General features: G+C 45.7%; 1 protein-coding gene across 5 annotated transcripts in view; it reads right to left on the bottom strand.

The window, feature by feature from the left end:
* Positions 1 to 23670, bottom strand: part of BDNF (brain derived neurotrophic factor) — a 51417-nt gene that overhangs the window by 19582 nt on the left and 8165 nt on the right. Inside the window, exon 1 of one of the 5 annotated variants that reach the window (XM_077866156.1) lies at positions 11730 to 11865. The exons of the other annotated variants lie outside the window; for them this stretch is intronic. The gene's annotated coding sequence lies outside the window, so the exon portion shown is untranslated. Of the gene's footprint in view, positions 1 to 11729; positions 11866 to 23670 lie in introns of those variants that run through there. 5 annotated transcript variants of the gene reach the window in all.

Genomic DNA, 23670 nt, shown 5'->3' with positions numbered 1-23670 from the left:
CAAACCGATGGATCTCAAGGACTAGTACCTGATATCTCTGTATTGGGTGGTTTTTTTTTTACAGTTTCAAAAGTAATTCTGATGATCATCAGGTGTGAGGATCCCGCTCTGGTATGTTCTCCAATGGTTCACTTACCCGGATCCTCGGCTTTAAGTAAAATTTTAATGAAGAAGCTCAAGCTCAAAAAATTCATTTAGGGCAGCCCGGGTAGCTCAGTGGTTTAGCACCGTCCTTGGCCCAGGGCGCGATCCTGGAGATCCGGGATCGAGTCCCACATTAGGCTCCCTGCATGGAGCCTGCTTCTCCCTCTGCCTGTGTCTCTGCCTCTCTCTCTCATATGAATAAATAAATAAAATATTTTTTAAAAAATCACTTATTCTGTTTCTCTCTTCAAGAGTTTTCTTCTTAAAAAATAAAAAAGGAAACTAAATTTAAAAACTCTTTAAAACAATCTTTTAAAATCTTCCCATCATCATTTTCCTCCTTGGCATGCAGAAGGTCGCCAATCTCTGCTCTACAGCATGGACACTAGGCCAAGGCGACGCGATTGGCCTACACCTGTGCCAGACACTCACATTGATGTGCCAAGGGTGAAATATGGTTTCTTACCTGAATACCATGGGTTATGGTGGTGGACAGACATGATGGAAGAGGACTAGGTCAGGAGCAGTCACTGAGTTGTAATCCCGGCTCTTGGATCAAATTATTTCACTACTCTGAGCTTCAGTTTCCCCATCTGTTATATGGGAATAATGTCCGCTCAATCATTTTCAAAGGGTTATTTGTAGGATCAAAGGAAATGAGACATGGGAATGTGTTTTTAAAATATGAAACAAGATTTTGGACACGATTATTACTGTGTGCAGTCTTGTCTACATATGACATAAGCCAAGAAAACCATGTAGGAACGTTAACGATGACAAACCAACTGAATTTTGGTCTAATACCGATGCTTACTGCATTAGGGCGAGTTTTCACATCCTCTTATGGTGCTTGGAATAGCGATGGTGCGAGTTCCCCTAGATTTTTACATGCGAATGACTCTAAAGAACAATCAGAGGCTCTAGGATGATAAAGGCTTCCAACTTTTAAGAAAGTCATTGTCAAGAACGTGAGAACTAGAAAAACACACTGATATTTTAGGAAAAGCATTTTAAAATGAATTTTGTTAATGACCAATTTTAATGATCAATAAAATCCTTAAGGTCATCCCTCATTGCTTTTCAGCCATTATACATCTATGATTATTTCTAAAAACTATGCAATGGGGAAAATGTCATGTACAAGTATCTCCTTGATTAAGGAATGCTCCGAACAAGCAGATGAATACAACTCTCAATGCAAGAGAATGAATGGCTAAGGAATGGGCAGGAGGATAGTCCTTTTCATGGAAAAAAAAGAAGGAAGATTTAGGACTTTGGGATTTCTATGTGCTGACTTTTACCTGGAAAACTCATTTCCCATCTGGGTTTTGCAGAGCAGAGTGTCAAGGGGTCTCTTGCAAGGGACAAAATTGAGGTCAAAGGGGCAGGACACTGATGTTCTCACCTGCAGTTCAATTAGAACAGCTCTGCTTACTGTTGTCTTACAGATGCCGATTCCTAGATGTGGTTTTGTAAGGGGGGAAAAAGCCAGTTCTACAATTTACTTATTAATATTTATATCACTGATTTTGAGGTTAGTGGACATGTGTCTCTCTCTGTCTGAGTCCGTCTCAAAACACGAAGCATGGGGTGTTCTCTGGCACCGTTTATTCACTGCTTACTCTCGCCGCCCTGCTCAGGAGCGAAGGAGAGGGCTGGGCACGTGGCTGTGAGCTTGGCATATGAGAAGGAAAGTGGGACCTATCACCCCCCTCTCGATCCACTTCCTGATTTTTCTGAAATTCACAGAACTACATGAAAATCCGCTTCCTTGTTATATATCAAGAAGTTAAACAATCCTTTCTGAGCCGATGGTGCCAAACTGCTCTTAGTTATATCGGCGTATTTACATGATCCATGAACACCACATATGGACTCGTACTTCTACCGCATATTTGAGCAAAAACACCTCCTGACTTCACCATGAAAGGAGATCCCATGGATTGAAAAGTGGTTTTCAGTAAACGCTAAAGAGACACATTACTAAATTTAAACCTGTTACCGACTAATCTTTAAAGGCAAGATAGTACTCACTACGCTGAGTTTTCCATCTTTCCCTTATTCAGCAGAACCATGAAACCAGCTTCCAGTAAATGGAAGCATTCTCACAATTTAAATTTATATACATACAGCATTTATAAACACTGTCAAATGAAAGACACATTCCTGAATACTAAGAGGCCCAAACATGTCCTTGTATGTAAGGGAAAAAATCCATCACAAAGTCAGTGGAAATGAACCAGCATCTTTGGTGCAGAAGTCCTACTGTGGCTTCTACCAGCAACTGGCACAGAGATTTCCTCGCGGAATACCCTCAAGTAGCAAAATGAGAAGACCACGACTAATAAGCACTTTTGTCTCTACCTGCATACAAAATGACACCCGAAAGTCAAGTGATAAAAAAGATCAACTCTTAAAAGAGGAGGAAGTCATTTTAAAATGTTACAGCCCAGAGCTAAAAATACAGCATGGAGAGGAAGTCAGAGAATTTGCTCAGATTTTTTTCTGTCTAAGGACCAGGCCTCTCTTGAAGTGAGTATATGAAGAGGTAACCAAGCTTTATAGGGGAAAATCAATGGATTTCTCAAGCACCTAGGGCGGATGGATCCGTTCAGGGAAGAGAAACCCCTTCTAGCCCAGTGTCTGGCACCCACTGGGTGCTCGGCGAATGCCTGGTGAATTCAGGAGTCAAACAGTCATCGCTGTGGATAATACTCCTACTTTCTTTTTTTTTTTTAATTTATTTTTTATTGGTGTTCAATTTGCCAACATATAGAATAACACCCAGTGCTCATCCCATCAAGTGAATACTCCCACTTTTTAAAAAGAAATGCTTTGAAACAGGAGAAAACATACACACAGCAACATAAACTACAAAATGTGTGAGGTCCTAAAGGGGACGTAAATAGTAAACCCATACATGCTGACTATAGGATACTTGAAAGGAGTCTGAGAGATGGGTCATAAAGAATAAATATTCATGAGTATGGGAGTGGGCCGTGCACCCCCATTGTCTAAACTTGCATTTTAATGACAATATCCATGTTGGTTAATCTCCAACTAGTCTACACAAGAGCAAAATAAGTTATAAAAAAGAAATTTTATGTTGAAACCCAGTTTCCCCCGGGGTTGAGGAAGGGGTCCACTTCTTTGACCTATTATATTTAAAGAGAGAAACTCTGGAAAACCATCCTATTTGAAGAGCTCTTGGTTCCCAGAAGGAGGAGGTGAATGTTCAAGGGTTTTTTTTAGCCCCGCTGTTGAACTCTCTAGAAAATCCAAATGTCAAAAGTTAATTTGTTAAGCAATTTGGGCATCTGAATCTGATCAGCTCTTTTTAGAAACATTCTGTTTAGTCTGATCTAGAGGAAAAAAGAACTACTTTTGGGAATCCATACGAAAGTAGGGAAAAAGTGCAGCATTTTGTAAAAATATGAGAAGCCTTTCTGATACTCCATGAAGCTGCAAAGGTAGAGGATTAAAAAAGCAAAGACAGGTAATTGTCATCATTGGGATTGTACGTTAAGTGAAAACGGGGAGCTCACTTTCCGATATGGTCCGTGCGTCTGAAAACTTGGGTACTCCTGGCCCCGTATACCGCACCCCAACCTCCACACTGGCATGCACCCTTTCCACAAGGTTTTCTTTTTTCTTTTTTTTTTTTTTTTCCCCACAAGGTTTTCAACCTGCTTAAGCATCTATACCTGGAACTGACCCCTATCCCTAAAAAGCCTCTTTTTTTGTTAGATCATAAATCCGCCTGATGAAGCGCTTTGTATGCACTAAGCAAGCATTCAGCATCTGCCGAATTAAATGGCACTGAGCACACCTGCAGACACTGGAGGGCACCCACATTATCTCACAGTCCCGGAGCTGCTCTCTGGGGTGACAGGAAACCAACACACTCCCTCCTCCCCACGTGAAGACCGTCCTGTAAATAAGGAGGTCCCCAAACCTGCCGCCAAGGCCCCGGCGGGCATGGGGCATGGGCCATGGGCCGTAGGAACATCCTTTCTCTTGGGGCCTTCTCTTGGGGCCTCAGAGCTCTTCCTGAGCCAGCACTGCAGGTGGCCAGGATCATGTGATGGGGTTGCTGAGACACCGAACCCCACCGGCCCTTCCAGCCTAAGTTTTTCTCTCCTGGCCATGCATTCCAAGTCGCCTCCACCGTTCCTCACATGCAATGACTTCAGAGGCCCCGTGCCTCCGTGTCCCTGGGCTCTCAGTATGGGAAAGCAGCTTGAGTCCCTCGAAGATGACATTCCACGCAGAGTCTATCCAAGAGCGGAGGAGAGTCCCTGGCTTCCCCAGGTGAGCGCTCCGCTTGCGGGGGTGCAGACCCACGCGGGAGCGGCTGTGCTCCTGCCCGGGGCCACCCCGCCAGTCACACACACCTGCGGGTACGTCAGCACACCTAGGTTGCCTTTCTACAGTCGTCCCCCCAAACCTTTGCCCAACTCCCTATTCTAGCCTATGGTCATAGGATGGATTTTAACCGAATCATACTATTTTACATCCAAGTAAATGTAAACGATGCAAAGTCTATGATTCAACAGTGTCTTCTGGCTCTGTGTTTCCATGTGGTAAGCGGAGCGTCTGTGCCCTTAGAGACGTCATCAGCCAACATGTTACTGCGGATGCGCTTTCCCAGTGGGGCGTGGGAGCCCGCACCTTTGACGTTTGGTCGAGGAATGTGGCCTGGGCCTCTGCCCAGCATCCCTTCCAGCAGCGCGAAGCAAATTCCTTGACCTCCAGATCCCGTAGGATGTAAAAGAAATTTATCTGTGTTGAAAAACACTCCCCGTAATTCAAGAAATAAACAAACACGTGAACAGATAAGAGAAACTTGTCTGATTTGGGCAGAGTCTCAGTTTTCAAAAACAGAGGAAGGCAGAAAGAGCATCGGAAAATGCAGCAAATGCTGATGCCAGCAGCTCCAAGACCAAGACTGATTGGACACAATCTCGTGTGGCAAAAGTTGTATTTTTTAAAGATTTTATTTATTTATTCATGAGAGACACACAGAGAGAGGCAGAGACACAGGCAGAGGGAGAAGCAGGCTCCATGCAGGAAGCCCCATGAGAGAGAGACTCGATCCCAACACCCTGGGGTCATGACCTGAGCCAAAGGCAGCTGCTCCACCACTGAGCCCCCCAGGGCTCCCCAAAATCCTATTCAATGAGTTTCCTTTTTCTTCCTCCTCTTTTTTTAGTACTTTTTTCCCCCTGAAAAGTAGTTTTCTGCACCCGATCGTTCCTTTGCATGACACAAAATACAGAAAATATATGACTTTGGTTATCTGCTTACTGCAAGAAATTAGCACTTACTTAACATATACTGTTAAAAAAAATATACACACGCACATGTGCACGGGTTTCCACTCCCTGGAACACAGTCACTGACATCCAAAACTTGGAAAACATTTAGACAAAAACCCACCAGTAAGTTTCCGGTTGCTACTGCCTAAACCAACTCTAACATTTCCTATGTTCCAAACGTGATTGATTTTATGAAAGAAGAAAATTATGCATAAGAAATTTCAGAACTAAGCCAAGTAAAGGACATCAACAATAGGTACCCCCCCCCCAAAAAAAGCAGCACTACACTTACTACTTCCAACTTCTACTTCTCTACCAGCAAAACAAGTAAACATTTTCCCGCAATTATGAGGTTTCTTCATTGTCTACACAGCTCGTCAGAATCTGAAGCAACTATTAATCCACCTATTTGTTCTTTCAACAGCGTTTGTCAAAGGGCCCCCTCTGCTACCAGCGCGGCTTTGGAGGCTATTGTGTGAGCACGCGAAAGTGAACTAAACAGAGATTTTTGTCATCAAAGAATTTTAAGCTAATTTATAATTATCGGTTCCTGGCTCCACTACTATTACTTGGTGCTGGCTCAGATTCTATCTTTATCTAGTCCAAGGCTGAGGCAGCTCTTATAAATTTCCTTCTCCTTGTCTCTTTCCCCCCTTCACTTTCTTGGTGTTTAAAGTCTTGTTACATATCTGATCCTTTATTTTACTCTTAATTTTTCTCAAATCATTAAAGTCAAAATTGGATCTTAGATCAAAGACATTCTTAAGGTCTCTCTACTCAATTTATTTGGTGTTACTGTGTCTCGGAGAGTGCAATGAATTGCCTGTAGCAAGTGAATAAAATCAGAACCTTTGTACTTGATGCTTCGATACATATTATTAAAAATAATAAATGTCAAAAAAATATTGAAAGCCAGCCTTTATTCCTGGCAGGCTGTTCTACATTTGGCTACTATATTAAAATGCTAAAATGACTTGCTGTACCCATTGAGCTGTGGATCTGCCAGTTTTAATATCTCATGGACAATCCCAAATGCATAATAAATCTCTTCCCCCTGCGGGCCCCCTACCCCCGCCAAATCTGAAGAGGGTGGCGAGCCAATCCTAGTAGCTGGGGAGACTTACAAGTAACTGTAGCCTGAAAAGAAATGGCTCATATGGCAAATTAAGCCATTTGGCTTGGTAAAGCTGGTGATTTTGTTCTCTAGGTGGCACTATTACTTCAACTTTTGACGCGTTGCTTCAATTTCTTGAAAATGCCGCTTTATCTTTTTTTTTTTTTTTGAATTTCCGTAGTATAAATCTTAATTTTATATACACTAGTTGAAATTAAATGACAGACTGTCTTCCAGTTTCATTTTAATAAGCCGGTTTGAAGTTGAATGATTTTTTTTTTAATCACGATTTTACATGTCCTTGGTTATATTGTCTTAGAATTAAGGACTCTCCCTTTGCCCGCCCTCTTCCCTCTAAATATGCAGAGGCACGTCAAAAACACAGAAGGTGGTCATAAAGCTTCAGTCAGACCAAAGGAATCAAGATGAAAGCACATTTAAGAGCTACTAGGTTCTGTGAGCTTTCAAAATCAGGACATTACTACCATGACAACCAATGAAAAGTTCTTTCAAGTGAACCTTTGGGGGAAAACTGCATAGCATTTGTTACTCTCTGGGCTCTCTGGAAATGAACTTTTGCTAGATTATGGCTGTCCCTGAAGCTTGTAAACTGACTCTGCTTCCCCCCCGCCCCCCGCCCCCAGTCACTCTCCTGGGTCCCGCACCCGGCTCCCCCCAATTCATTTAATGGAACCCATCCTCAAACTTCAGACAATGTACCAATGAGACATCAACCGCTTCTTAGCGTCTAGCAAATCTGGTCAGATTTGGTGAACCAAGAGCCTAAGCGCCCCAGGGTTTGAACTTGAACAGGAGTACCTGCATCTAAAGGAAAGCTTCCATACCTCTTACCGCATGTTTTCCTACTGAGCCGAGAATACCTTCCTGTCGCGCTTGGGGAACACACCGTATTCCCACTCCCTTACCCCCCACCCCCCAAAGTTTTTCAGAAATCAATATATTGGTGAGCTTCATTGTTTCATGTCTGTCATGAAGAATGACTCCATATATTTAATAATTGGGTCTATGCCTCTCCTAAGGCTTTGGTAAAAGTGTTCTAGAAAGCCAGAGATGCGTTTAAGTATAAAATTATTTAGGACTGAACAATTCTATGCCTTCAATGCCTTGAAGAGGGCTTTGAGGATCCATATGCCTAGGCTTAAAAATACCAAAATTTTCCTCTGTTTCCTAGGGTTAAGCCCCACCACATACAAATGACATACGGATTTCATTTGCCAACATCATTTCTTGCTTAACATTACTCCATACTAAACGGAGTAAATGGATGCAGAAGGGTAACCAATAAGTTTGCTCACTCACTTTTGAAGCCCATCTGGGTATGTTATTCATCCTAGTAAAGACAATTTATCACAACGCAACTTAATGTGATTCTTGTTCAAATGCCTTCTTCCTCCACTGAGCAGCCAGCAGTAAAACCTAGAATTCCCCCTGAATTCTCTTCTCCATTCCTCTTTAAAATGCAATTCACAGTTTGAGATTACAGAGCTTGCCAGCGGCTGAATGGCTGCTCTCGATGGCTGAGAGTCCTTCAATTAAGCAGCAATTTTGCAATTAGTGGAAACTGAGTGCTCCATAACAATCGTTTGAAAACAAGTTGAGAAAAGTTAGCAATTACCCTATTAAAGGGACATATTCACTTGCATTTGGCTGAGCTGGCCCCCTCACACAAATTGCAATCTTCCATACTGGGAGATGGCAGTTGAAAAGGATGTTTCAACCATTAAAATAAATTTGGTATTATAGGCATCGAAATGGGAGTGCCTTTCATTCTAAAAGATGCTCAGAGTTTAGCAATCATACAATTTCCATGCTCTCTGCTTTCATTCACAAAGTCGAAAATTGTTCTCTCTACTCTGGGACTAACTGCCTAGATCTTAAAATGCTAATGAACTGCGTGCACATGACCTTTCCACTGTGTACATCTCCAATATTCCTGAAGCTTGGTTGAGGAGTAAGCCCGTGACTGAGACCCAAAGCTGCTGGCCGTGACTCTACCTGGATATAGAGCATGAAGCTCTGGGTGCCCTGTGAAGGGAGGTCTGGGGGCAGGGGGATAGTTACAGAACATTTTAAAGACAAAGGTAAAAAAAAAAAAAAAAATGTTAACAGAGCTCTCTGCTATATCGGGTGGGCGTGCCCAGCTTGCTGTGTGCTGAGCTACAAGCCAGAGCTATTTATGTTTGAAAGAAATGGGATTATCAATCATCTGCATTTTTGACTACTGAAAAGTAAGATTCCAGGAAGAAGGGAATAGCTTACATTCTAATGGTGCCCCTATTAACAGGAAACCAAAAGACTTGAAGCCAGGATTTTAGAAATTTGCATTTACAGGATTTCCCCCCCTCCTGGTAAATCACAATGAACCAGCAATATCCCAGCACCTCCCCACCCCACCACTCTGGCCATTAGGAGCTTTAGACAATTCATTCACTTAGTATAAATGAATCATTTGCTTTTTAGGCAAAGGATCATTTTCTTGGTTCCTCTCATTCGAAAGTAAAAGTTACACTTATTGAAAAGACATCCTAAAAGAGATTTCCTTAATGCTTTATTCCGTGGATGCTTAAAATGTTGACCTACTTTATACCTTAAATAACCTTACATATCACCTTAAAATAAACATGATTTCCAGTTACTAATTCAGTTCTGAATGGGCTATGAATGGCTCCAAAGGCATGTGGAAAATCACGCTGTTATTTTGCTTTTAAAAAAAAATGTGATGTCTAAGTGTGGATGCAATGTTCTAGTGCTTCAAAACATGTACGTAAGTCTTGTTTATCTGGAAATAATTTCTTTCTGCTTATATCATTTATAAATAGAAAACGTTCTGTAATAACTTAAAATAGCACTACCTACATAACAATTCTCCTATCAAAATACTCATTACCAGTCTGTATTTACCAACATTTTTTTTTTTTAAATCACATTTTGCAAAATAACGTCAAAGAAAAAAAGACAACGACCTTATGGCCCTGGAATTCCAGTCATGGTGACCAACATGTTTTAAATTCCAGGAAAAGTCACGGTTACGTTTCAACAAGTGTCTCTTTCCTTTCTCTCACCTCTGCTGCTAACCCAGAGGTGAACTTCACGAGAGAAAAATCATAAGGTGTTTGTAGAAACAGGGAACAGGAGTTAAGGAGTGTCTTAAAGGGGTGCAGGTCCCTGGGCCAAAACTTTGCACTCTCGGTGCTACGTGTGACAACGTGTGATGAGATCTACTACGGGTAACAACATGGAGCACCGCAAGCCGTTATCTCAGAAACTTCAACTTGAAAGTGATAGTGTTTTGCAGGAGGTAACCATGGAGGGTTCCCATGGTCAGATGAAGTCTGTAAGTATACCCCAGTAAGTAAAACTGTAAAGAAAAAAAAAAAAAAAGGTATAGAACCAAAATGGCTTTTAACCTTATAATAAACACATAGACTCATAAATCTCTGGGTAAAAATAGAGAAGGAGCATTTTCCAGGAAGCAGAGCCAGTGTGAAGATCTTACTTAATAGCCTACCACGTTTTTATGCATTTCAGAAACAACAACAATATTCCCAATTAGACACCGGTTTGCTTTAAAACATAATTGCACTGGGGGCATTAATAAACATCCAGAAATAGGATTTTCTTTGCTTCTGGCCACGGACATTCCTGCATTCTTGTCCAAAAACTGCCCCCTGGCTCCCCCTGACATCGGGCAGTAAGGGTCAGGGACCCGGAGGTCCGCGAAACGGGCCCTGGGGGCCCTAACCCGCCGCCCACCCTCGGCCCTCGTGACCCCCGCGCGGGGCGCCCGACAGGGGCCACGAGCCACGCGCGTCCGGGTCGGGTCGGGTCGGGTCGGGAGCCAGCAGCATCCTCAACAGGTGTCCCCCGGCGCCCGCAGGGGTCGCGAAGAGCCAGCCCGCCCCCCCCCCCCCGCCCCCCGGCTCCAGCGGCTGCTCGGGGAGCTCGGCCGGCAGAGGGCGCCCCCGGCCTTCCCTAGCCCCGAGCGCCGGCCCCCTCCGCCCCGCGCCCCGCGCCCCGCGCCCCGCCGGCATCCTCCGGCATCCTCGGTCCCCGGCCCGCCCCCCGGCCCGCCCCCCAGGCCTCCGTCCCCGGCGCTGCCCCGGCCCGGCCCCCCCTGCGCCCCGCGGGCATCCTCGGTCCCCGGCCCGCCCCCCAGGCCTCCGTCCCCGCCCGTGCCCCCCGCGCCCCGCGCCCCGCGCCCCGCGCGCATCCTCCTCCTCGGCCCCCGCCCCGCGCGCATCCTCCGGCCGCCGCGCCCCCCAGGCCTGCGTCCCCGCCCGCCCGCCGCCCCCAGGCCTGGCTCGGTCGCCCGGGCACAGCCCACCCGTCCGCTCCTCCCGCCTGGGCGTCCCCGAAGCCCCCCCCACCCCGTCGGGACGCCCCGTCCGGTTCCCAGGCCTGCGCGCCCCGCAAGGTGCTCCGGGAGGCGCGGGGCGGGGCAGCGCGGGCGCAGCCGCAGCCGCGGGAGGAGCTCAAGTTTTCCGACGGGCACGGACCGGCGCGGGGCAGCCCGGGGGGCGCAGGGGGCGGCCGGGCCGGAGCCCCGGGGGGCGGGGGCGGGGACCCCGAGATCCGCGCGGGGCGGCCCGGGGGGCGCAGGGGGCGGCGCGGCTGCAGCCCGGAGGGCGGGGACCCCGAGATCCGCGCGGGGCGGCCCGGGGGGCGCAGGGGGCGGCCGGGCCGGAGCCCCGGGGCAGCGGGAGCGGGGGGACCCCCAGATCCGCGCGGGGCAGCCCGTGGGGCGCAGGGGGCGGCCCGGCTGGAGGCCTGGGACGGGGACCCCGAGATCCGCGCGGGGCAGCCCGTGGGGCGCAGGTGGTGGCGCGGGGCCCGGCTGCAGCCCCGGGGCGCGGGGGGCGCGGGGGGCTCGGGGGGCGCGGGGGCCCGGCCGGCTCCCGGGAGGCACCGGTGTCCCGGACCCCCGCGCCCGCCCGCCCGCCCGCGCCCGCGCCCGGGGAGGGGAGGGGAGGGGAGGGGAGGGCTCCGGGTCCCGCCGGGCTGCGGCCCCGCTCCGCGGCCTCCGGGTGGGGTCCCGGCCGCGGCGGCGACGAAGGCGGCTCCCGCGTCCTCCCGCAACTTGGGGGCCCCCCGGCCAACTTTCCCGCGGCCCGCGGCGCCCGCCCGTCGCCTACCTCGGGGCCCACTCGCAGCCCGCGGGTCCCCGGCGGGGTCACATCGTCGCCCGGCTCCTGGCCCCCGCGCGCAGCCCCGGCCCCCGTGGGCCCCGCCGGCCGCCGGCCCCGCAGCAGCGCTCGCAGCCGCCGTGCGGGCGTCTCATCCACGCGGGGCGCGGGCGCGGGGCCGGGAGCTCCAGCCTGCGCCGCCCGCTCCGCCGCTCGGGATTTAGCTCCTCGGGCGGGCGCCGATTGGTCCAGCGGCGCCGCCCCCGCCCCGCCCCGCCCCGCCCGCCCCGCCCCGCCCCGCCCCGCCGCCGACTCCCGTGCGGGGCGGACGCTTAAAGGGGACGGCGCGCCTTTCCGCCGCGCGGGCTCGGCCCCGGGCTCCCGCGCCCCCCGCCCCCGCCCCCGCCCCGGGACGCCGCGCCCGCCGTGGGGAGGGGAGGGGAGGGGAGGGGCCGGGCCAGGGTCGTGCCCGCCTGCCGCGCGCCCCGGCCCTTCGCAGCCCCGCAGCCGGGTGGGCGGCGAGATGCCCCCCGCGCCCCTCCCGCCCCCGCCCCCGCCCCCCGCGCCCCTCCCGCCCCCGACCCCGCCCCCCGCCCCGCGGACCCGCCGACGCCGGCGCGCAGGGAGGCGGGGAGGCGGCGCGGCCCGGGTTCGCGCGCGGAGCCGCAGGTAGCGGGACCCACCTTGGCCGCCGCCGCTCGTCCACGCGGGCATCAAGGCGGCGGCTCGCGGGGTCCCGGCCGCCGCGGCCCGTCTCCGGGTGTCCGCGCGCCCGCCGGCCGGGGGAAGTCGGGGCGCGAGCGGGCCCGGGCCTGGCGCGGGTCACAGGACACCTGCGCTGCCTCGAAAGAGACACGCCGGTGCGCGAATTAGCAGAATCAGAAGCGAGCGCGTTCAGAGCGATCCATCTTTTTTTTATTAGGAGGGTCCGTCGCGGGGCACCGCGCCGCTCTGCAGGGCTGTCCGCGCCCCGCCCCCCAAGCAAACTTGCACGCGCGCGCGCCCCGCGCCTTCGCTGCCCCATCCCGGGCCGCCACGCCGGCTGCGCAGCCCCGTCCCCGCGCGCCCTGCGCCCCCCCGCGCCCCCCCCCCCGCGCCCTCCCCTCCCCTCCCCTCCCCCCGGCGCGGGGCAGCCCCGGGGCGCAGGCGGCCGCACCCGCACGCAGAACTTCGCGGGCGAGGCCCCTGGGGACGACCGCGGCCAACCCTCCACCTCGGTTCCCGTCCTAAAGCTCAGTCCTCCTCCCGTCAGTTCAGCCGATTGGCAGCTGCTGGGAAGGACCTCAAAACACAGACGGAGGGCCCGGACCTCCCGGACCTCCCGCGGGCTCACGAAGGTCCTCTGGGTGCAGCTGAAGCGCTGGTTCCCCTCCTAAATTGGTGATTTTTAGGAGGGGTGGGGCCGGGTCTAGGAATGAGCATTGCAACCAGCACCTCGGGGATTCCAGATGCAGAAAACCCGAGGTCACCCTCTGAGAAACCCTCAAGGGATGAATCAGTGGGTGTCAGAGGAATCCCCCCCCCCATTTGGTAGGCAGCTTTATGAGTCTGTGCATTCTTCTCTAATCTCAAAGGGATCTGACCCACTAATTGCTAAGACTCCTTGCTGCAAGAATTTCCCTAAACACTCTCGCATTAATTTGGGGAAAGGGGAAGATTTATAAACAGTTTCCTTTCCTGGACCCTCTTGTGGTCATCAAGAATGCGGTGTTGAACCCAGTATGTAATAATATTATATCTAAGGGTTTGCAGTTGACAAAATGAGTTCACTTACATCAGCTGTTTTAGAGCGTCCAAAGACTAGTGACAGAAGCGGTTATTATTTTATAAGCGAAGAACCTGAGGCTCAGTGCCACGAAACAATTTGCCCAAATCCAAATCCGCACAGCTAAATAAATGCCAGAGACAAGGCTTGAATGAACTCGGGAACTCTGGCTGGAAATACCCCCGCCTCCCCGTCCCTCAAAACAGACAAAGCTCTCTGTCCCTTAGTGGAAGTGCTGTCAGGAGGAGTCCGCAAATTGTTGGACTGAATAGTCAAATTGTTTAAAAAAGGGGGGAAAAAGCATGTTCTTCGAGTGTCACACAGTTAGCTTTGCACCTCTATCAACTTGACAGGAAACATGACCCGAACCAAGTACCCTGCACCCCAGATGATGAAGTTGAGGGCGAGGTGTGTCATGCGCGTGGAACTGGCAGGCGAGCCACAAGCAATCAATGTCAGGGGGCATGAGGCTGGGCTGGGCCAACCCAGAGAACCCCTGTATGGATTACCTGGGGTGGAGGCTGAATGCAGACACAGTTTCTTTTAATTCTGCAAAACATTTTAAGAGACTAGATTCGTAAATTAAACACACACGCGTACACACAAATCGTGTACTGCCTTCTAAAGTACTGCAGGAATCCTACCCTAAACTTTGAAAAAATAACTTTACGCTAATTTCAAACCCATGCTTACTTTCCAACTTTAAATTTGCTTGAAAATGAGCTACTTCCTCAGGTTTTTAAGCTCAATTGTAATTTACTTCCTGCGGGGGGGTGGGGGGGGGGAGGAATACCTACCCAAAGTCAAGAATCTTAGCATTCCCGGTGCTGCTCACTGGGAAGTTATGGCGAATCCTCTACCTGCCCAATCCACGTTGCCACATCAGCATTTTTGCTGAAGGAAAAAGTGTTCTCGTTTCCGAGACTCTGATCGTGGTCTATGGCCAATGTTCTTATTCCTACTCTCCCTTGACGTTATGCAAATAAATGTGTGTATCTCTACCTTCCAGTGTGTGGTGCAGTTTTACTGAGGAAAAGACAGAGGAGTCAGAAATGGCAGGACTATTTCGAAATAAAAGAAGACCAATGCCAATTCAGATAAACCCTTTGATGAATCAGACCTCTTGACATTTCTGAGCATTTTGAAACGTTCTGATTTGTGATGCCACTGTTACCAAAACAATAAAAGACGAGACTTAAGATACTTGCTTATTTGCCTTAAAAGTACACCTTGCATTCAAAAACAATGAAGCTAAAAGAAGCCAAGGTTGTACTAGTGTGTGGCATGGAATTCTGAATAATTCTTGTATTTGTTTAGTTCGGGTAGCGTATGGAGACGGTTCCAGATCAAGCTTTTTACGAGATTATTTTCCTATTACGATCAAGGGTGATGCTGAGGATGTAGAGCCAACTTTCTGATTCTCTCCAAGCATTAGTCTCTCAGGTGATTGATATGTTAGGAACAGTTTCCAGATTCATGATCTGAACATTTTCTTAATCACCCAAAGGAGGAAAGATTTGACTCCTTGAAAAGAAAATGCTCCCTATTTCCCCATTAATTTTGAATTACCTAAAATCTTTGTTTTTGGTTTTGGGTCAGTTCTATTCTAACCCAATGTTCTAGAAGAACAAAGGTCAGGAAGAAATGCAAACTCCCATCTATTCTTATCAGGAAACATAAACTAATCCTCATTACCCAAGCGGGGACAGAGGCGGTAGACTCAGATTTGACATTGACGTATTTTTTCTATTAATAATTTTAATTGGCTGAGGTCAACTCTACTATCGTTGTAAGCATTTTATGTTTGATTATGTTTATTTAGGTTTCCTAGTTACTCCTGCCCTAAATCCTCCTTGCAACAAAATAAATAAATAAGTTGTCTAGAATCCAATGAATTGACCTCAAAAACTGCTGAAAATCTTAGTAATTAGCATAGGGGAAATAATAAGTAAACAGAAAACTCTCCTGCTTAGCGGAGTGGCAAAGGTATTTTCAGTGTCATGCTGCGTGACATCAAAGGCCCAATACAGCATTCAGGTATGTCCCCTCTAATCCTACAAATTATTGAGTAAGGTCTATTTTGAGAAAAATCTTGAAAGAGAAGTAATATTCCTGTTCATCAGACGGTACCTTAATATGAGGTGTGTTTCTTCTATGTAAACTTCTTACGAACCCTAAGTACAGCTCTATGCCATAATCAAATGTGTCCAAATTGGTCAACACCTGTTACAGTAATTATGCAACCAGGCATGGCCGTTAGTGGCAAACAAACAAAAGAAAAGAGCCACAGTATGAAAATGTTAGAAGGGCCAAAGTTAGGAGAATAGAACAAAGAGGTCAAAAACCAGTCCCATCTGGGAATAATATTTAGTTGGATCGAGAGAAACCGCGCCAAAACCATTATAAAACAACTGAGACTAGTCCCCAAACATATGAGAGTCATCAACTTGTAACCCTGTGAGTTACCAGGTTTTCCCTGAGAACATTTAAAAATTAATAGTAAAGAATAAATTGGTTTACTCATTGTAATGTTTCTTTAAGTGTGATCAAAAGGGCCGTGACTGTAGACAGACAAGAGTTAGAACTGACAGTGATAGCTGCCTATGGTATGTTGCTGGTTTTATTGGGAGAAGAGCTGGAAGAACTCGCAAGTTTAAACCAAAGGGTTTCAGGTCGTTTCAGGATCAAACCGTAAGGAACAGATTACATTATTTTTGAGACTTAACTACACAGGCTGTTTGATGGTGGTGGTGAGAGATTATCTACCGTTAAATTTTATATTCTTCATGGATAAAGTTAGAAACGTGAGAAAAAGAGAATTTAGAAAAAAAGTAATCATTGAACTTCCTAAAGTCATATTAAAAATAAAATCACACTAGGAATTTGGCCTATTTTTATGTGACTCTGAAACTATCTTGAATGGTCTCTTTGACCAAGGACCTGCGTGGGACATGCAGCTGGCTGCTGGTCCAAGTCCTCCAGATAGCACAGGGATGGTAGGAATAAAATCTTCAATGCTACACATGTGGCGGCAAGGGTTGAGATTTAGATTTGTCTAGCACACAGAATTATCTGAAACTCTTGACTTTCTCAACTTCAGTTAATCTTCAGTTTACCGTCCTCATGTCATGGTTACCCTCATTCAACTGATGAAAACTTGCTGAATACCTACTGCCACACATTGCTCTACAGACTATGTTTTGTTTTAAGATTTTATTTTTAAAAGTAATCTCTGCATCCAGTGTAGGGCTCGAACTCACAACCCTGAATTCAAGAGTCACACACTCCACCGACTGAGCCAACCGTGTGCCCCAACTCTACGGAGTATGTTATAGGCAGATGAATAAGACATATTTCAGGTCTTTCGGCACTCAAATTCTTGAGCATAAGATTTGTCTTTTAATCCGCTAGGTCACTTGTGAATGAGTGAAAGGTGGGAAATTATGTCGGGTTTTGTCTTCCCTTGTCATAGGATGGGTGTGTGGGAAGACCGACCTTCCAGCATGCTGGCAGTGGCCAGGGGATAGTAGTGATGGACAAGAAACCTGTTCCCAAAGCTGGAAGGGCACCTAGCAGCCGGGGAGGGCCCATCATGATCGATCAGAGCCCTAGTTACCCTTGGTTAACGGCATTTTACAGAAGGTAGACAAATGATAAGGGATAACCGATGCGAGTAGTGACAGGAAGGAAATGAGGCATTGTCCAGGCAGATCATTTTTCTGAGTGATTAGGTAGATTTATAAAACGATGGATCCAGAAGAGATCGTAAGAGATTATCTCGTCTTCCTCACCACTCCTAGGCCTATCATTGCAGACCACTGAAGAAGATTCCACATCCTTCTTCTGAAGACCTTCCTAAGGATCCAGCAATTCTAGGGCTTGGAAGTTCCAACTTACAACACAATTTTGTTCTTGTTGCAATTTATATCTCATTTTACTTCATCTAACCTTAGTGAAGATGGAGAACAGCTGCTCACTAACTTCCTTGTGTTATTAAGTCACCACTCGGACTTTTCTCATAGCAAGAAATCAGATCTCACAACCTTTCTTCATAAACTCCAACTTCCAACCCATTAATCATTTCCCTGGGTCTACTCTGGAACTCCTCCAAGATCTCCATATTCTTCTGAAAATGTAGAGCCCCGTACTAGACATGTGTGTGAAATTATCCAGGGCTCAGGAAACATGGGAGTCATGAATTATCTGAACACAGCTGTTGGGAAAAACTAAAGGGGAGATTCAATCAGATTGACAAATCCTTCCCTCGCAACTTAGAGACAGAAGTGGTTTGTTTCATAAAAAAGATGAGCCTTCATGCCAGAGCTGTGTCTTCTGTCCTTAGTTTTTAGACAAAGCACTTTGCAAAAGAGATAGGCCTTGAACAGGACATTTAGCTTTTATTTCTTTTCTTCTCAAAAAAAAAAATTGTTTAAGAACAAGTGATTTTTCTATACTCCGCTTAATATCCCAAGTTGTGAACCTTTATCTGTTCAAGTGGGATTGTGCTTACATATTCTCAGGGGTTTATTTTGATGTAATTTCTCTCAGAAGGTAAGGACTACAAAACACTGCACTACTTTTAAAGCTTCAACTTTCTCCTAATTTGAACCATATCTTTTCATTTTGTCTGCGTATAAAGCCTCGTTAGAAGAGAGTAAAACTAAATTGAAGTCCATACAAAAGCATCATGCTAATCTACATGATTCCCAGAATCACATTTAAATGATCACTTCTCTTGTCATTTATATGTCTGTTATGACCTCACAATCAAATATTTGGGGCCTCTTCATTCTTTATAGCCCAGATGAAGAGCATGGGATCAGCAGAAATACCGTTCCCACTACTCATGGTTGTCTCTTTAGGGCATATTTAGGGCATTCTGTGGTGACTACAAACTCAACTTACTAGTCCTGAGAAATGAGGCCAGCCATGGAATGAAATCAACACTAAAAAGAAACTGAATAGGAAAGGAGGGCACTTATTTCCCCTTCATAATATAATTTTGAGAAGTTGCCCAGGGACTCTGTGACCTAACGAAGACTACTAGGAGTGTTTGCTGTAAGTAGGCACTTCTGAAACCTCAGTCCATCAGTGCAGGGCCCCATGAGTGGTAAGTCTAGTTGGATCTAAGAGAGGGTGATGCTGATGCAGATGGACAGGACAAATACAATGTTTCATGAAAGTCGAGGACAGAGAGATGGGATAGAATGGGGAACGAATGGGGGAAAGCAGAGCTACACGTTTAAATTCCAAGACTCTTTACTTGATTTTTCTTCCTCTAGTCATTGCTATATATACCTATTTTTCTCTGCTTGGGCAGTGGTTATGACCTGGGAAAGGTGGGTGATGTGTGTGAGGTAGGGGGATACATGGCTAGGTATCCAATTTTGGAAGTCAGACGTTGATTCCATGATACAAATTAAATATATTTCTGGGATGCAAATTCAGACCACAGTCAGCTTTCCTCGAGACAGCCTCGATGCTGAATTAGAAAAATGAAGACCCAACACTTTGGTACCAAATTTCATGCCTCTCCCAAATGCAGGAAAATGTTTAGCATTGAGGATCTTTTATTTCCATAGACATGTTTTCCTGGAGTACTTGGGAAGAATGAGCCAATACTATTATATATTCTGACCTTTTTAATTTAAAAAAAGAAAAAGTTCCCAGGATAAATAACTCAAGTTAGCTTGCATTGCTCATTGCTTTATGTCTATACTGAATGCTAATTTGAATTACCATTCTCACATAATAAACATATTCTTATGGCATTACAACCAGATTGTGGATGTAGATCATCTTAGAACTACTTTGCAAGCCAAATTTCCATTGCCTTCCATTTTATCTGCACACAAAAACTAATTAAAGTGAGTAAAAATAAGTTGAATTCCATAAAAAAGAATCGTACTAACCTACATGATGCCAATTTGTCTCAAAAAATATATAGAAGTTTGACATATTCTTGACTATTTGCTTGGCTAATTGACATGTTTAATATTACTTTTTGTTATTGTGTTTTTGAGAACTCATATTGTTGATATTTGTTTATATAATTGCATTTGTCATTTTTAGGAACAACTTATAAATATCTAATTTACCCTTCAATTACTTGGTCTCTATAAGAGCACAACTTCAGAGTACTTAATAATAGAAACTAATCACAAAACTGGGATTATGTGTGTGGATGTTATATGAAGAATAAAGAAACAGCTTTAAAGAGTATTTCTTTGAGGAGCACCTGGCTGGCTTAGTGGAACATGCAACTCTTGATCTTGCAGTCATGAGTTTAAGACCCATGTTGGGTGTAGAGCTTACCAAAAAAAAAAAAAAAAAAGAAAAAAAAAAAGAAAAAGAAAAAGAAAAAGAAAAAAGAAAGAAAAAGAAAAAGAAAAAAAAAAGAATATTTCTTTGGAAAATGATGTGGGTTAAAAAATATAAAGTTTAAATTAGCAAACATTTCCTATCATTTTTAAGACTAGGGATTTTAATAAATAAATTTAATATTAGAATTCCCCTCTATTTTGATCATTTTAAGGGAAATAATCAATTTTTTGTTTTGTTTTGTTTTCGTAGGCAGAGTGGGGAGGAAGCTACAAAGATTGTCACTGGAAACCAAAGAAAGCTGTTTTGTCAAATCTCAGATAAGAAATATAGGAATCAATGAAAACTTGAGGTTTCAATTCATCTTGCCTTAGCTAGTGTCTCAATCATTGTAAAGTAACTGTGGAGTGTTGAAAAAAAATGTAAATGTAATTAGTTTTGTCCTATCGATTTAAAATTACTAATGTCTTATTGGCAGGCTGTCAACATCTTGTTAATCGTGTTTCTATTTTAGTAATTAAGCTATATATAAACTTAGGCTATCCATTGTTTTCTTATGTTTTTATTCTTGGAAAATAGAACTATCATTGTCACAGGCAATTTTAAGGCCTGCGGGCAGCGCATTCAGACGGTAGCCCAGAAAGAACAAATGATTCAGGTGACTTCAGTGCACTGGAGGTACCTGTGACCTAAATCATCGTTAAGATACTTCCTTCCCCCTACATTTAGACTCCTTCCAGGAACTGTATATCATTTGGTAAACTAAGCTTGAAACTCGGATCATTATTTCCCCTAAAGTTAGAGCCCTGAGCCAAGGTTAGAGTTCACAGTCTTCTATCCTTTATAGCACGCAGTTACCTCTGACAAGGCTTTCAGTGGATGTTTTCATAGGTTAACGTGTTCTTTAAGATCATCCTTTCCTGCCGGAATGGTTTCTGAGCTCCAGGACATAACAAACACGTTAGGCGTTCAGGCCATCCTGTCTTGCACACATCTGAGCGGAGGCAGGAGGGGGTCTCCCCATCTTTGATTCCCTACATAACTTCGGCAGCTCTGCAAACACCACTGACTCGTGCTACCAAGACTTACCAGTCTGCCTCCGGGCCCTCACTGAAAGCCACATCTTTCTAGGAGTTGCTTTTCAGGAGGGAGATGGATGAGTTTTGTCAGGAAGATGCCCAAGTCCAGGTATGACTCCCTTACCTGGACCATCTCCCAGCTTATTTCTAGAGCTGATGCTCGAGTTCTGAGTTGGCGCAAAGACACAACGGACCCAAACACCAAGTTTTGGCATTCTCCCAAATGAGATGCGATTCCCAGAGAAATTCCAAGTTTGGACTGGAGCCTTTGGAGGAAGAACATTGAATTGCACAAGGAAAGCCAATAAACATTTTAGTCCCTAACAGGGGCTGTAAGCCTTGTAATTACATTCAGGATTGTGCTTGTCCATCCTTCTCTTCTCCATATCTGTAAACAACATGTTAGCTTTGGAGGTTTGTCATCCACTGTGTTGTTGGAGAGGGTGTGCCTCTCACAGCATCTGCAGCGCGAGAGCCACTAACAGTTTGAAAAGGCAAATTTATGAAATGGCTTCTAAACACACTAAGTCCTAATCTAAACAATTTACAACGTTTCTTACTCAATAACTCTCAGAAGCCAGCTAAGTTGGAGCTGCCCTGAACAAGTTAAGAAAGGAATTAGACATCATCCATTGGGTTAATAAACTAAAGTAAGTGGAAGGAAGAACAGGCAGGTGAAGAGTTCCAGATACTCATCTCTCTCTTCAGTGATGATATACTTATTTCTGGAAATTCTCTTTCTTGCTAGTGTTTTAAACATGACAACAATTGTGATAATAACAGCTAAAGGATTTACAGATTAGTTTACCAAGTAAAAGAAAAGGCTTTGGGATGAGGCTGACCTGGGTTTGAGCCGAGCTTTGCCACTTAGTGGCTATGCAAATTTTGGACAGTTCTTTAATTAATGGATGCCTCAGTTTCCTTATCTTTAAAATCGGAATAATCCTAAAATGGTTGTGAGGATTCAGTTAACTGTGGAAATGTAGAATGCTCACCACAGGGAACTCAAGAAATTTCGATGTTATTGCTAATTGGTTGGATCCGCTCAAAACCCTAAGTATTGTCCCTGTCTCCATTTTGTGACTGCGAGAATGGGACTCCAAAGAGGATAGGTGACAATGAGTAGTTTGAAAGTCTTTCATTCGTTGGCAGAGATTCAATATAATTCTGGACCAGCATTTGCGGCAACCAGTTTTGAGATTCTCAGCCATCTCAAAGGGTTTGGCAAGATCTCTTGATGAAATGTATGTGCAAACCCGAAAATGCGAGACGCATATCAAATCTGGGTGGTAGCTATGAGATAGGGAGACATGATTTTACAATGGACTTTGGAACCAGAAAACCTTTAGGTTTTAATTTTAGCTTTTCCACTTAAGATTGGCTGTGTAATTTTGGGTAAATCACTGAAACTCTCTGAGCTCCACTTTCCTTATTTGTACCATTAGAATATAATCCATCTCAGAGAGTCGCTTTGAGGGTTAAACAGTATATTCAAATGCAAAGCAAAGAATTTAGCACTGAATAAATGCAAAATAAATGTTATCTCATCCCATCATAATGTGCATATAGTTCCCAGAGGACGGTAGTGACAAAATGAAGTCTACAGTTTGTTGAGGTTAGTGAAGTCACACAAGGTGTCCGAGGCAATGTGCATTGAGTTAGTGACCAGAGTGTGAACTTTGTCTCTTTTTCAATACAGTAGTGGATTTCTAGGGCAGTGGGGGTAGTGCTGGTGGTACTAAGGATAAACATTAGAATGACAGCAAGCTCAATCAATAGAAACACGTCACCATACCCCTAGCCACGCCATCACTTGGTTCCTTCTCTACTTGGCAACTTGTTGAATGGTAAAAGTATATTTTAAAAGTTTTCCCCAAATGCCAGTTTCCTTCTGCCAGGGAGGAAAACTCAATGGCTAATACTGGCAGACAGCAAGAGGCTAGATTAGCATTTCTGAGTCTACACTATGTTCATAAGCACCCGCCAACAAGTGTCGTGTTGTCAAATAGCTTTGTGAAATGCTACAGAGTAGTATTTGCAGACTTGGCCACCAATAGAAATCACAGACACCTTCCTATCGCTTGTCACTTGTTACAGACATCTCAAAAGACGTTGATGCTTAATCACCACTGCAAAACGTCAGTGTTGACATACTGTTAGATCTTATTTCGTGCATTAAAAAAGCACACGTTACCATATCACACAATATACTGTTTTTTTTTAATATTTTCATGACTATTAAATATAATTGGCTTCCTTTGCAATCTTATAGTTCTTTATTTACTTAGAACCATTATTTTGAGAAGGGTTGATAGGCTTGACCAGACTGCCAAGAGTGGAGTCCATGGGCCAAGAGTGGTTACAGAGCTCATGCTAATCCAACATACTCCAAGGAGAAACAACAAGCCCATTTTCAACTATTGATTATGGAAGTTGCTGGGAAGAAAGTAGCCCTTAGTGAAGGAATCTGGTAAAAGCAGAAGAAATGGGTTTCCCACCAAAGTAACCAGAATAAGGAGCATGGATGGTGCAGACCAATCTCAACAAATGGCTTTAGGGGATACGCAGAGGGGTTACTTCTAGAATCTCTCTTTTAATAGTGATCCTACTTTGGCTTTTTATTTTTTTCTGCTCAATTTTCTTCATGTTCACGTTTCTCCTTTCTAGTCACTCACCCTGCAGTGTCCCATTGGAAAGGCTTTAGGTATGTATGGAACCTTTCCATAATCACCCAATTTGAGTATTTCTTCCCACAGGTCGCCTTATTACCTAGGGAGTGGGTAGT

Source organism: Canis aureus, chromosome 23 (genome assembly GCF_053574225.1).
Source record: "Canis aureus isolate CA01 chromosome 23, VMU_Caureus_v.1.0, whole genome shotgun sequence".
NCBI lineage: Eukaryota > Metazoa > Chordata > Mammalia > Carnivora > Canidae > Canis > Canis aureus.
Note: the sequence above shows the minus strand (reverse complement) of the source record. Positions and strands in the feature narration are given on the sequence as shown.